Below are 11,847 nucleotides of genomic sequence, written 5' to 3'. Positions count from 1 at the left end.
CATATCGTCGAGTGCTGGCATGTATCGTATGAAGGCAGAGTTCTAACTGTTGCATCCTGGTCATAAAGACTACGTGATAATATTGTACCGTTCTTAGCATCGTGCTTTCTTGCAGTATATTGACACAGTATCATTAAGCAATAAATATTGAGCGTGGAAGGATACCTTGACGCGTTGTATAGGAGATTTTATTCGATTTCCGATACGTTGCCAGCATTAACGTTTTCTCGCTTGTACATTGTTGCTGATATTCGCTTTATGCACTGATGAGTAAGATGGACTCCACTTCTCGTTAACTCCCCATAGGAAAATACCTGCACCATTAGCCTGTGCAGTGTCGTGTCACTAGGGAGGGTACATCGCGTGATGTTCTTTACGGCATATTCTTATCCGGAATTAGAGGTGCATCAGGGTGTAATTTGACTCATCATCCTTAGACCGTCCAATAAAGCCACCCTTGAGGAGATGCTGCTGTGCACTGAATGTCTGTGTCGTAGGTTGCTGCAATCCGCAGTGAGCAGATGGTACTGAATGGAACGGTCGATCGCCATTTGTTCTCTTCAGCACTGGAATGGCGGGTGATTCACTGCACCGCACTCAGTCAATCCACTGTCCGTTGTAGACGGACGAAAAGTGTTCGGGGATACGCACTTAGGCTACACACACACACACACACACACACACACACACACACACACACAGACGACACCTAACAAAATCTTTTTCAGAGAAAAGATTACGTACTTACGGTATTTGGCTGCGTTTACGCAGCTCTGCTTCAGTCTAACGTAGAAAATGGAGCTATCGAATGAGCAGCCCTGTACACCTGCTGGCGTCGCGGTCATGCTGAACGGCTCTATATAGGAAAAATATCTCTTTGTTTGAAATTCTCCCTTTTTACGCTACGAACTTCCGCAAGCATCCAACACCTGCAGAGAAAATTTAAACCACAGGCACACCACAGATGTTAGAGATGAATTCTGGCTTGTTTTCGTACGTGAAGAAATAGTTTGAAGTTTATAGCAGCTCATTCTGTATTGTCGCCTTAAGTTGCGAAGAAATTTACAATTTCTGTAAGTCTGCGTACCCTTCTATCACCTCGGTACTTCAAAATACATTTAGGGTCTTTTGAACCTCAAATTACTTAACTTCATCAAAGTACTTTGAACATTTAAAATTAACTTATTAGAAAAAATTCAAAGGAAAAATCAAGGAATGTGATCAATATTACCTCTTAGTCAACAAAAATACATTCAAAAACAATGCTCGCTAGTCTTATTTATGAAAATCCTTCACATGATATCAACTAACGGTGAGAAAAGCCACCGCGCCTGCCGGTGTGACCGAGCGGTTCTAAGCGCTTCAGTCTGGAACCGTGCGACCGCTATGCGCAGGTTCGAATCCTGCCTCGGGCGTGGATGCGTGTGATGTCCTTAGGTTAGTTAGGTTTAAGTAGTTCTAAGTTCTAGGGGACTGATGATATCAGATGTTAAGCCCCATAGTGCTCAGAGCCATTTTGATTTGTTAGCCGCCGCAAGGTTTACAGAGGTTCAGATGGTTCAAATTGATCTGAGCAATGTGGGACTTAACTTCTGAGGTCATGAGTCCCCTAAAACGTAGAACTATTTAAACCTAACTAACCTAAGGACATCACACATATCCGTGACCGAGGCAGGATTCGAACCTACGACTAGCGGTCGCGCGGTTCGAGACTGTAGAGCCTAGAACCACTCGGCCACTCCAAACGGCCGTTTCCAGAGGTATTTTCTACAGACGAGATGTATTTTTGCAAAGTGAAACAGTGCCATCCTTATATATGGTGCAGCATAGCAGAAAACAGAACCATACCAATGAAATCAAATTGAAAATGAATTTTTGAACCAACTGAACCCAGTGATAAACTGTGAAATTTCTAGATAAAAATGTTCAGTATCTACGTTTTGCTTTGGGAGACAAAGGTATCGACTTCCGTATGTATGGGAATCAGTAAAGTGTCTCACGAAGAACTTTTTCGCAATACTTTTCCCTAGTTAGCCAAAATCTTTTGTTAATGATGGAAAATCCTAGAAATCTGTGTGTCTGGTTGTTGTTCGACATTGAGCGTAAATTTCGAAATGCAGATGAAGCTATATTTTCTGTTGGAAGTTTTACGTATCATTATCAATGGTGAATGAGGTCAATGAATATAAGAAAGGGCAACATACATTTTGAGTTAAGTGATTGAGACACACTTGAAACTATGAATCAATACGACCCCTACGAGAAATTAGTCCTTCTCCTAGGAAAACAACAAATGCATGAAACCATAGAACAGTGAGTTACAAGTACTTAGACGTACACATTGGTAAATATGGTACTGACTTACTTTTCAGCCTCATTACCTGGAAAAAGAACACGTAGAAGATATCCAGACAAATACACCATAACTCCCAGGTCTATGAAACCAACCATCCTAATTCTGTTCAAACACTGACCACCACAAGTGACACATTGAGAAAGACAGAAGATAGAGCGCAGCTATAAGATCCACTACTTTGAAAACTGAAGAAAAAATTTAATAATAGAATTTATTTACTTCATAAAATAATGTTAAATACAGGAATTAATTATACACGAGTTGATGTGGAAAAATATTAGCAAGGCAGAAACTATTAAAGTCCTAGTGATGAGTTACATCAGAGAAGAACCTAACTGACCTTAGTTAATATCTGTCCTCAACAGAACTGAACAAGAATGAGATTTTCACTCTGCAGCGAAGTGTGCGCTGATATGAAACTTCCTAGCAGATTAACACTGTATGCCGGACCGAGACTCGAACTCGGGACCTCTGCCTTTCGCGGGCAAGTGCTCTACCAACTGAGCTACCCAAGCACGACCCACACCCCGTCCTCACAGCTTTACTTCTGCCAGGTCCCGAGTTCGAGTCTCGGTCCAGCTCACAGTTTTAATCCGCCAGGAAGTTTCAGAACTGAACAAGTTAACCTTCTCAGACATTGCTGCACCCAGTAAACATAATTTACAAACACCCTGCAATGAGAAAAAGGATGAAATTCAGCGTTCTGGCAGGTGAGGTAAAATACCCCTGGACTGAAAGTAAACTAGGTTTTCCAATTGATTTGAGTACCACTGTTATTGATGATAGTATTATAAACTCGCCAGGTAACAGCATTCATGGACTGCAGAAGGACAACAGTAAACGCTTTCTGTGAGAGCCTCTCATTCATCCTTAAAATCAGAAAAGAGATAGTATCATTTTAAAAGAATGGACTGCCACCGTTGAAAGAATTGTGCTGCAGCAACTAAAGGGACTGGATTTTGTTGCAGCTGTGGAGTTACTGTGTGGTCTCCTAATAGACGACTGATGCACCTCCCTAAGTTCATTACTTTGTTATGTATCCAAATGTTGATCTGACTCTGCTGCAGTTCCCAAATTTTCTTTGGTAAATGTAATAAGTTAGTAAGTACTTGGTTAACGGAACAGTATGCCATTAATTTATGTTAGTGAACATAGTGGACCAAGAATGGACCCATGGGGAACAAACCGAACGGTTAAAAGAATGGAGAATGTAGTGTTTTGTACAGATGTATTTTTAAAAAAGAAAACTTTGAACATAACTGGTGTCAGCCACGTTGGAAGAATATTGGAGCTCTAATGAAAATTAAGACGTTCAAATTGAATTCCAATCCTTCAGTTTATTTCCGAGCCTTTTAACTGTGGCCGAGGCCGAGAAATCTTGAAATCTGCTCGCGCAGATTCACTCGCGAAACTAAATAAGAAATCACTATCATTCTCACCGTATACAAATTGTAGCTAATAGTTCACTGTCGTCTCTGTTTATATACACCTCACGCTGAGTAGCGCAAACAGTAAGAAATATTCCATATTGATATCGCATTCGATTGTAACTGCACTAAGTTTCATTCAATTTCAACGATTATTTTCGGGCTTGGCTATTTCTCAAACAGAGCGTGCACAGCTTATTGTTGTGATTTTCAGTCCCAAGACTGATTTTATGTAGCTCTCCACACTACTCTATCCAGTGCTAATCTTTAAATACCTGTATGACTCCTGTAATTTACATATATTTTAGCCTGCTTATCGTATTTCAGCCTTCGACTCCGTCTAAATGTTTTACCTACAACACTTTCCTGCATTACAATTTTCGATCATCCACAATCTGCCCTGTAAATTGAACCCTTCTTCCAGTCTGGTCGTGTCAAAAATGTCTTTCTTTTTCTAGTTCGATTCAGTTCTTCCTCATTCGTTATTCGACCCAACCACCTAATACTGAGTGTTTTACTAGAGAAGCACATGTTAAAGAAATAAATTCGAGTAAAGAAGGGCTTAAAGTCAATACCTTAACAGCGATGAGCACTTACTTATCTATCTTCACAACTGTGAAACATATATCTTCTATTGAACAACTACCCGTAGCTCTTAAGGCTTGTAGTTTACAGCCCATATTTACTGCACTTGTTTCTTCTCCTTGTACTCCATATCACCTCCTCCAAAATTTGGAAACCAAACAGCTTACAGAAGAAGAGATGTGTTTCACAGCATTGAGAATGAACAAGTGCTTATAGCTCGTAAGGTATACATTTTAGGGGTCATATTTACTAGACATTTTTTTATTATTTTGGTCCAAACTACCACCTCTGAAAGTTGGCTGCCTTACAATCTTCGCAACAGTAATACCCAGTGTCAGAGGTAACAACGAGTTTCGGTGTCCACTATTGCTAGAACACTATCAGAGACCAATGTCGCGTTCTCTTATAAAGGGGAGTTTTCCGGTCTTTTTGCTGGAGAAGCGCTAGTATCGGTTAAATTCTTGTGGCTACCATCGGTGGGCCATCGTCATAGGCTAATATTCCGTTTCGTCAGTTCCCTGAGGTCAGCGCTACAAACTTTAGGGTTCATGCTTGCGCCATTAGGGAGGTCGTCAAATACAATAAAGTTTTCAGAGTCCCAGGAGACTGTCACTACAACTTTACCCGTTGAGGGTGCGCCATTGAACATTTTTCTTCTGAGGAGTAATGGTGTGGCGCCACTCCATACATGCCGGTTTTGTTTTCAGTTCGAAGTTACGAACCCATGTTCCATCGCCTGCGCCGATGGTCGAGAAAATATTGTTACAACGATCCTCATAATGCGCAAGCAATTCCGCACAGATTGTCCTTCATTGTTCTTTGTGCTCTTCAGTTAGGGGCCGGTGAACACAACTGCGTACGGCGGGCGAAGAGGCGTGAGCCGGGCAGGATTACCCGACCTTTTTACTCTGACAACAAATTTCCGCGCTTTTTCATCCGAAATTGATTGTGGAAGTGAAATTTGTTGCATTACTTACCGAACGGCCCTCGTAATATCTTAAATGCGAAAGTCTTCTGTTGTGTCACTGCCAGACACCACACTTGCTAAGTGGTAGCCTTTAAATCGGCCGCGGTCCGTTAGTATACGTCGGACCCGTGTGTCGCCACTGTCAGTGATTGCAGACCGAGCGCCGCCACACGGCAGGTCTAGAGAGACGTCCTAGCACTCGCCCCAGTTGTACAGCCGACTTTGCTAGCGATGGTTCACTGACAAATTACGCTCTCATTTGGCGAGACAATAGTTAGCATAGCCTTCAGCTACGTCATTTGCTACGACCTAGCAAGGCGCCATTATCATCTGCTATTTATCTTGTGATGCATGTACCGTCAGACCGATGATCACCAATTATGGACTAAAGTAAAGTATTCCAACAGATACGTACTATTTTTGCTAGTCTCATATTCCTGACCTGTTCCAGACCTCACGCCATCCTACGTGAGCTTAAACGCGTGCCTTTCGGCTTCCTCTCATAGTGGCTTGGCTGTCTTGCCAAGTCACAATATCTTCTACGTATCCATGCCTAAACCATTGAACGAATTTCGATTAAAATTGGTGTGGAGATAGCTTTAGTCCTTGGGAAGTACACAGGGGATTTAGAAATTGTGTAGAACAAGATTTTTTTCGATTTCAAGAATATTATCAGATTTACTCTTTGATCTTTCATCTTTGTCATATTTGTCAAAATGCTTTCGCTGGTCAAATGGCTCTGAGCACTATGGGACTTAACGTCTTAGGTCATCAGTCCCCTAGAACATCCATGCCCGAGGCAGGATTCGAACCTGCGACCGTAGCAGTCCCACGGTTCCGGACTGTAGCGCCTAGAACCGCACGGCCACCGCGGCCGGCTTCGTTGATCATATGCTGTAGATAATATCAACGTACGTAATTTTAACAATGATTATAAAGTCCTAAAAATAATGTATTTTACACTTCCGTATTACTATCATTAAATGTTAGGTTTTCACGACCAAATCTCTGAAACGATTTCATTGAAATATGGTGTCGATATAACTTGAGAGAAAGGACATCGACTACTTGATGGGGCAAAAACTGCTAAGATGTTGAAGTAGAAAATGGAACATCACTTCTTCCATCAGTAAACAGTAAGCATGTTCAAAAATAGTAAGGCTTGTTGCATGATGTAGACGTTGCGTAATATATAGCCCTCCTGACCACGCCCATTTGTTCACACCTCTCGGCAGCAATGCTGTACGGGTCTACGTATCATGTATAGGGGCAACTAGGAGTGGGCCACATATTACGTGCTATGCTTACCTGAACAGCCAGACATCTGAGGTCAATAGACATTACTGTACACGCAACAGCTTACTTACTGAACATCACTCACCGTAAGAGAACTACTGCAAAGCGAGTGGAGCTGTGGGGTAATGGTTGTTGTTGTTGTGGTCTTCAGTCTAGAACTGGTTTGCTGCAGCTCTCCATGCTACTCTATCCTGTGCAACCTTCTTCATCTCCCAGTACTTACTCAGCCTACATTCTTCTGAATCTGCTTAGTGTATTCATCTCCTGGTCTCCCTCTACGATATTTACCCTCCACAGTGCCCTCCAATGCTAAATTTGTGATCCCTTGATGCCTCAGAACACGTCCTACCAACCGGTCCTTTCTTCTTGTCAAGTTGTGCCACAAACTCCTCTTCTCCCCAATTCTATTCAATACCTCCTTATTGGTTATCTGATCTACCCATCTAATCTTCAGCATTCTTCTGTAGCACCACATTTCGAAAGCTTCTATTCTGTTGTTGTCCAAACAATTTATTGTCCATGTTCCACTTCCACACATGGCTACACTCCATACAAATACTTTCACAAACGACTTCCTGACCCTTAAATCTATACTCGCTGTTAACAAATTTCTAATCTTCAAAAACGCTTTCCATGCCATTGCCAGTCTACATTTTATATCTTCTCCACTTCGACCATCATCTGTTATTTTGCTCCCCAAATAGCAAAACTCCTTTTCTACTTTAAGTGTCTCATTTCCTAATCTAATTCCTTCAGCATCACCCGACTTAATCCGACTACATTCCATTATCCTCGTTTTGCTTTTGTTGTTAGTAGCATATATATATATATATATATATATCACCAGGTAATTAAAGTGCAGCTACTGATACAAGTCCAGTGTGAGCTGTAGTAGTAGTACGGCAGCGAAGCTTCGTAGATATTCCAGTGTGTTAATGTGGAACTGATTTATGCTGGAAAAAATTAGTTGCAGGTTTGGCCACCAAGTGGAAATCTGGTGATGTGAATGCTAGAAATACGTATATAAATGTTTCCATATGTAATAATTTAGAAATAGGACGTGGGCAGAAAAGGTCAAACGAGTGATGGAGGCATGATTTTGAATTTATTGTTAACTGCCACTCACACCGTTTGTTCGATGTGAGTATCGTAGACAGCGACGAGATGCTGTACAGGGCCAGGTTTGCACTTAGTGCCCAGAATTCGAACTAATTTTAGCCAAAGTAAATTGGTTCCGAATTAATGCACTAGCATATCTATTAAGTTTCGCTGCTATACGATAATTACCGCCCACACTGGACCTCTGTGAGAAGTTGCACATTAATTATTACCACCCAGTATACCAAATAAGCACAATTTTAGCCATCATTAGGCTGCGTATATTAGGTACCACCTGTTCTGTGTCTCAGTACGGTCTGTGTTCATTTCCACGGGGAACGGAAATTGGCGTCAGATGAAAGAGATACGCAGCTCCGTAGCGATCACGACTTGGAGCGTGCGGTGTCGTGTTTTGCGCCCTGCGTCCGCTGGCGCTGTCGCTGCCGCCGGCGCAATCGGCCGATCGCATTACGCGTCGATTGTGCAGCGACCTCCCCCTCCCCCAACCCGTTCGCTCCGCCCGGCACCGTTTGCCAGTGCGGCAGCGTTGCAGCAAGAAGCGCAGCGGTGCCCATTAGCCGGCGCTGTTATCTTGCGGCCCGGCTAGCGGAATGGCCCGCCCTATCTGCACTCTGCACCGCGCCGCACTGATGTCGAAAATGGCGGCCGGCACTATTTTTGGATACTGTGTCATCGACGACGGAGTCTGCGGCAGTCTCACCGCACCAGGTACTCCAGTTCGATCCACCTGGCAGCCATGTAGCATCGGAATGGGCCTCCCTCTTTCAGCCTTTGTGTTTGGTACAGATCGCAAGATTCTTTCCTGTCATTCTGAGTGAGCTAATCTATTGAAAATTACAGGGTTTGAATAGAAAGATAAAAGCACAGCGATATATGTGTGTTTGAATATAAATGCAGACCCTAGCCATACCTGCTCGTTTCACAGTTCTATTTGACTGCACACTGTCTTCATCACATTGCAAGTGTCAGTTGTGGTCAAAAGACCGTTCATTGTAGATGCAAACGCATTACGTCGGCGATCGTAACGGTACCACTGACCACCTCAAACGGCAATCGATGGTAACGTTATACCTATGAGAGATTTTTGAAAGTTGTGCCCGTGAGATATCGGAATGGAAACAGAACATCGCTACGGTCGCAGGTTCGAATCCTGCCTCGGGCATGGATGTGTGTGATGTCCTTAGGTTAGTTAGGTTTAAGTAGTTCTAAGTTCTGGGGGCCTGATGACCACAGCAGTTAAGTCCCATAGTGCTCAGAGCCATTTGAATCATTTTTTTTTTTTTTTTTTTTTTTTTTTTTTTTTTTTTTGAAACAGAACATCAAACTGGGACTCGTTTCAGAAACCATACAGCAAAGTACACTACTAGCCATTAAAACTGCTACACCAAGAAGAAATGCAGATGATAAACGGGTATTCATCGGACGAATATATTATATTATAAATGATATTTGACTACATTTTTACGCAGTTTGGGTGCATAGATCCTGAAAAATCAGTACTTAGAGCAACCACATCTGGCCGTAATAACGGCCTTGATGCGCCTGCGCATTTCGAGTCAAACAGAGCTTGGATGGCGTGTACAGGTACAGCTGCCCATGCAGCTTCAACAGGATACCATAGTTCATCAAGAGTAGTGACTGGCGTATTGTGACGAGCCAGTTGCTCGGCCACCATTGACCAGACATTTTCAGTTGGTGAGAGATCTGGAGAATGTGCTGACCAGGGCAGCAGTCGAACATTTTCTGTATCCAGAAGGGCCCGTACAGGTCCTGCAACATGCGGTCGTGCATTATCCTGCTGAATTCTACGGTTTCGCAGGGATCGAATGAAGGGTAGGGCCACGTGTCGTAACACATCTGAAATGTAACGTCAACTGTTCAAAGTGCCGTCAATGCGAACAAGAGGTGGCCGAGACGTGTAACCAATGGCACCCCATACCATCACGTTGGGTGATACGCCAGTATGGCACCCTTCCAATGTGCGTTCACCGCGATGTCGCCAAACACGGATGCAACCATCATGATGCTGTAAACAGAACCTGGATCCATCCGAAAAAATGACGTTTTGCCATTCGTGCACCGAGGTTCGTCGTTGGTACACCGTCGCAGGCGCTCCTCTCTGTGATGCAGCGTCAAGGGTAACCGCATCCATCGTCTCCGAGCTGATAGTCCATGCTGCTGCAAACGTCTTCGAACTGTTCGTGCAGATGGTTGTTGTCTTGCAAACGTCCCATCTGCTGACTCAGGGATCGAGATGTGGCTGCACGATCCGTTACAGTCATGCGGATAAGATGCCTGTCATCTCGACTGCTAGTGATATGAGGTCATTGGGATCCAGCACAGCGTTCCGTATTACCCTCCTGAACCCACCAATTCCATATTCTGCTAACAGTCATTGGATCTCGACTAACGCGAGCAGCAATGTCGCCATACGATAAACCGCAGCGATAGGCTACTATCCGACCTTTATCAAAGTCGGAAACGTGATGGTACGTATTTCTCCTCCTTACACGAGGCATCACAACAACGTTTCACCAGGCAACGCCGGTCAACTGCTGTTTTTGTATGAGAAATCGGTTGGAAACTTTCCTCATGTCAGCTCGTTGTAGGTGTCGCCACCGGCGCCAACCTTGTATGAATCCACTGAAAAGCTAATCATCTGCATCCTATCGGTTAAATTTCGCGTCTGTAGCATCTTGGTGGTGTATAAATTTTAATGGCAGTAGTGTATAATCAACAGTAAACGGTGGGTTAGGAACAGACGTTCTCCCAGCACTAAAGCTCTAAATTACATATTAAAACAGGTCGCCTGCCAAAATGATAAAGCACAAGGCATTGCTGAGGTTAACCTGACACACACACACACATACACACACACATACACACACACACACACACACACACACACTAAACTCTTTCCTTAAAACTGTTCATACTACAACACAGTAACCTAACCTTGCAGATAAAGGCGTTACTAACTAAAAAAATGGCGAATGAAATAGTGAACAGTAACATATGCCTCTCAACAACACTTACCTTAAATGAACTAGGTGCAACAGTTTATAAAACCAATTACCGACACACATGAAACTAGTAGCAATACTGAACAGGGAAAAGCTTGAAATCGGAGGGTCTGCTAATGATCATAACCTATAGCTTCATGGCTTAGTGCAGTGTCTCTACGCCTGTAAATTAACCAACTAGCATTGGAATAGATAACACAATAAATAGTTCTTTCTTAAACACCGTTTTAAGCAACTAACCAGATTGCAGTGTAACCTCACTGCCTCTGAAAGAGCCTTTGGATTGCTTCATTAACTAACTGGCCTAGAAGATGAGAACCCTTACACCTTCATGGTTTGAAGAAACATGCTAATTAACAAAACTACACCAGTATGTATGAGGAATGGTAAGTATTCGTATCATTAATTATTAATTAAATAAAGCACAACAAACTATAACTCTTTAAATAACAAAGGTGCTTTCATAAGCAGTCTTTTGACTTTCTCAAGAGTATAACAGGCTGTGAAAATTATAAAACAACATTTCAATTAAGTTCAACCACTTTCCCTTAATAAATTAGGACACTCGGAATTAAATTCACCAGGATAGGATTCCTGTCCACGTTTGTGATTTGGGATAATCACAGGTGTAATACAGAGTTTTTTATTAACACCGCGATTGTTATTGAAATCAACCAAATTTCTCAAGTACCTGGTCCATTTACAGAGTGCCAAATATAAACAGCTTACTGGAAGGCTGGTGGCGCTGGTGGCGCAATTTGCAGTGTCTATTAACCTGGCGGCGATGCAGTCATGGCAGTGCCGTTGGTCTCGCCCTGTTACATATCTTCATGGCGTAGTAATTATATTTATAGGGCCAAAAACCATGCCATGATAATGGTATCACCAAATGCATCATCCGAGGCCCATAAATACTGCCCTTAAGCTCTTCTGACCTCAAAACCCCAGGAATATGAGCCACAATGATCCGCTACTGCCAGCGAGGTGTTAAACACAGCACTGCTCAGCCCAGAAACAAAGGACGAGTTTCCACTTGAGCGCCAACGACACTTTTTCCACTCCGCCAGACTACTT

At 42.9% G+C, this 11,847-nt stretch overlaps 1 non-coding gene across 1 annotated transcript; it reads right to left on the bottom strand.

The window, feature by feature from the left end:
- Positions 1-2,797: 2,797 nt before the first annotated feature.
- Positions 2,798-2,872, bottom strand: Trnas-cga. Its single transcript has one exon. It is a non-coding gene; the product is annotated as a tRNA-Ser (tRNA).
- Positions 2,873-11,847: the final 8,975 nt, after the last annotated feature.

The sequence above is a fragment of the Schistocerca americana genome, chromosome 7, assembly GCF_021461395.2.
Source record: "Schistocerca americana isolate TAMUIC-IGC-003095 chromosome 7, iqSchAmer2.1, whole genome shotgun sequence".
Taxonomy (NCBI): Eukaryota; Metazoa; Arthropoda; class Insecta; order Orthoptera; family Acrididae; genus Schistocerca; species Schistocerca americana.
The sequence above is the reverse complement of the archived record's forward strand: the minus strand, read 5'-3'. Positions and strand labels throughout refer to the sequence as shown.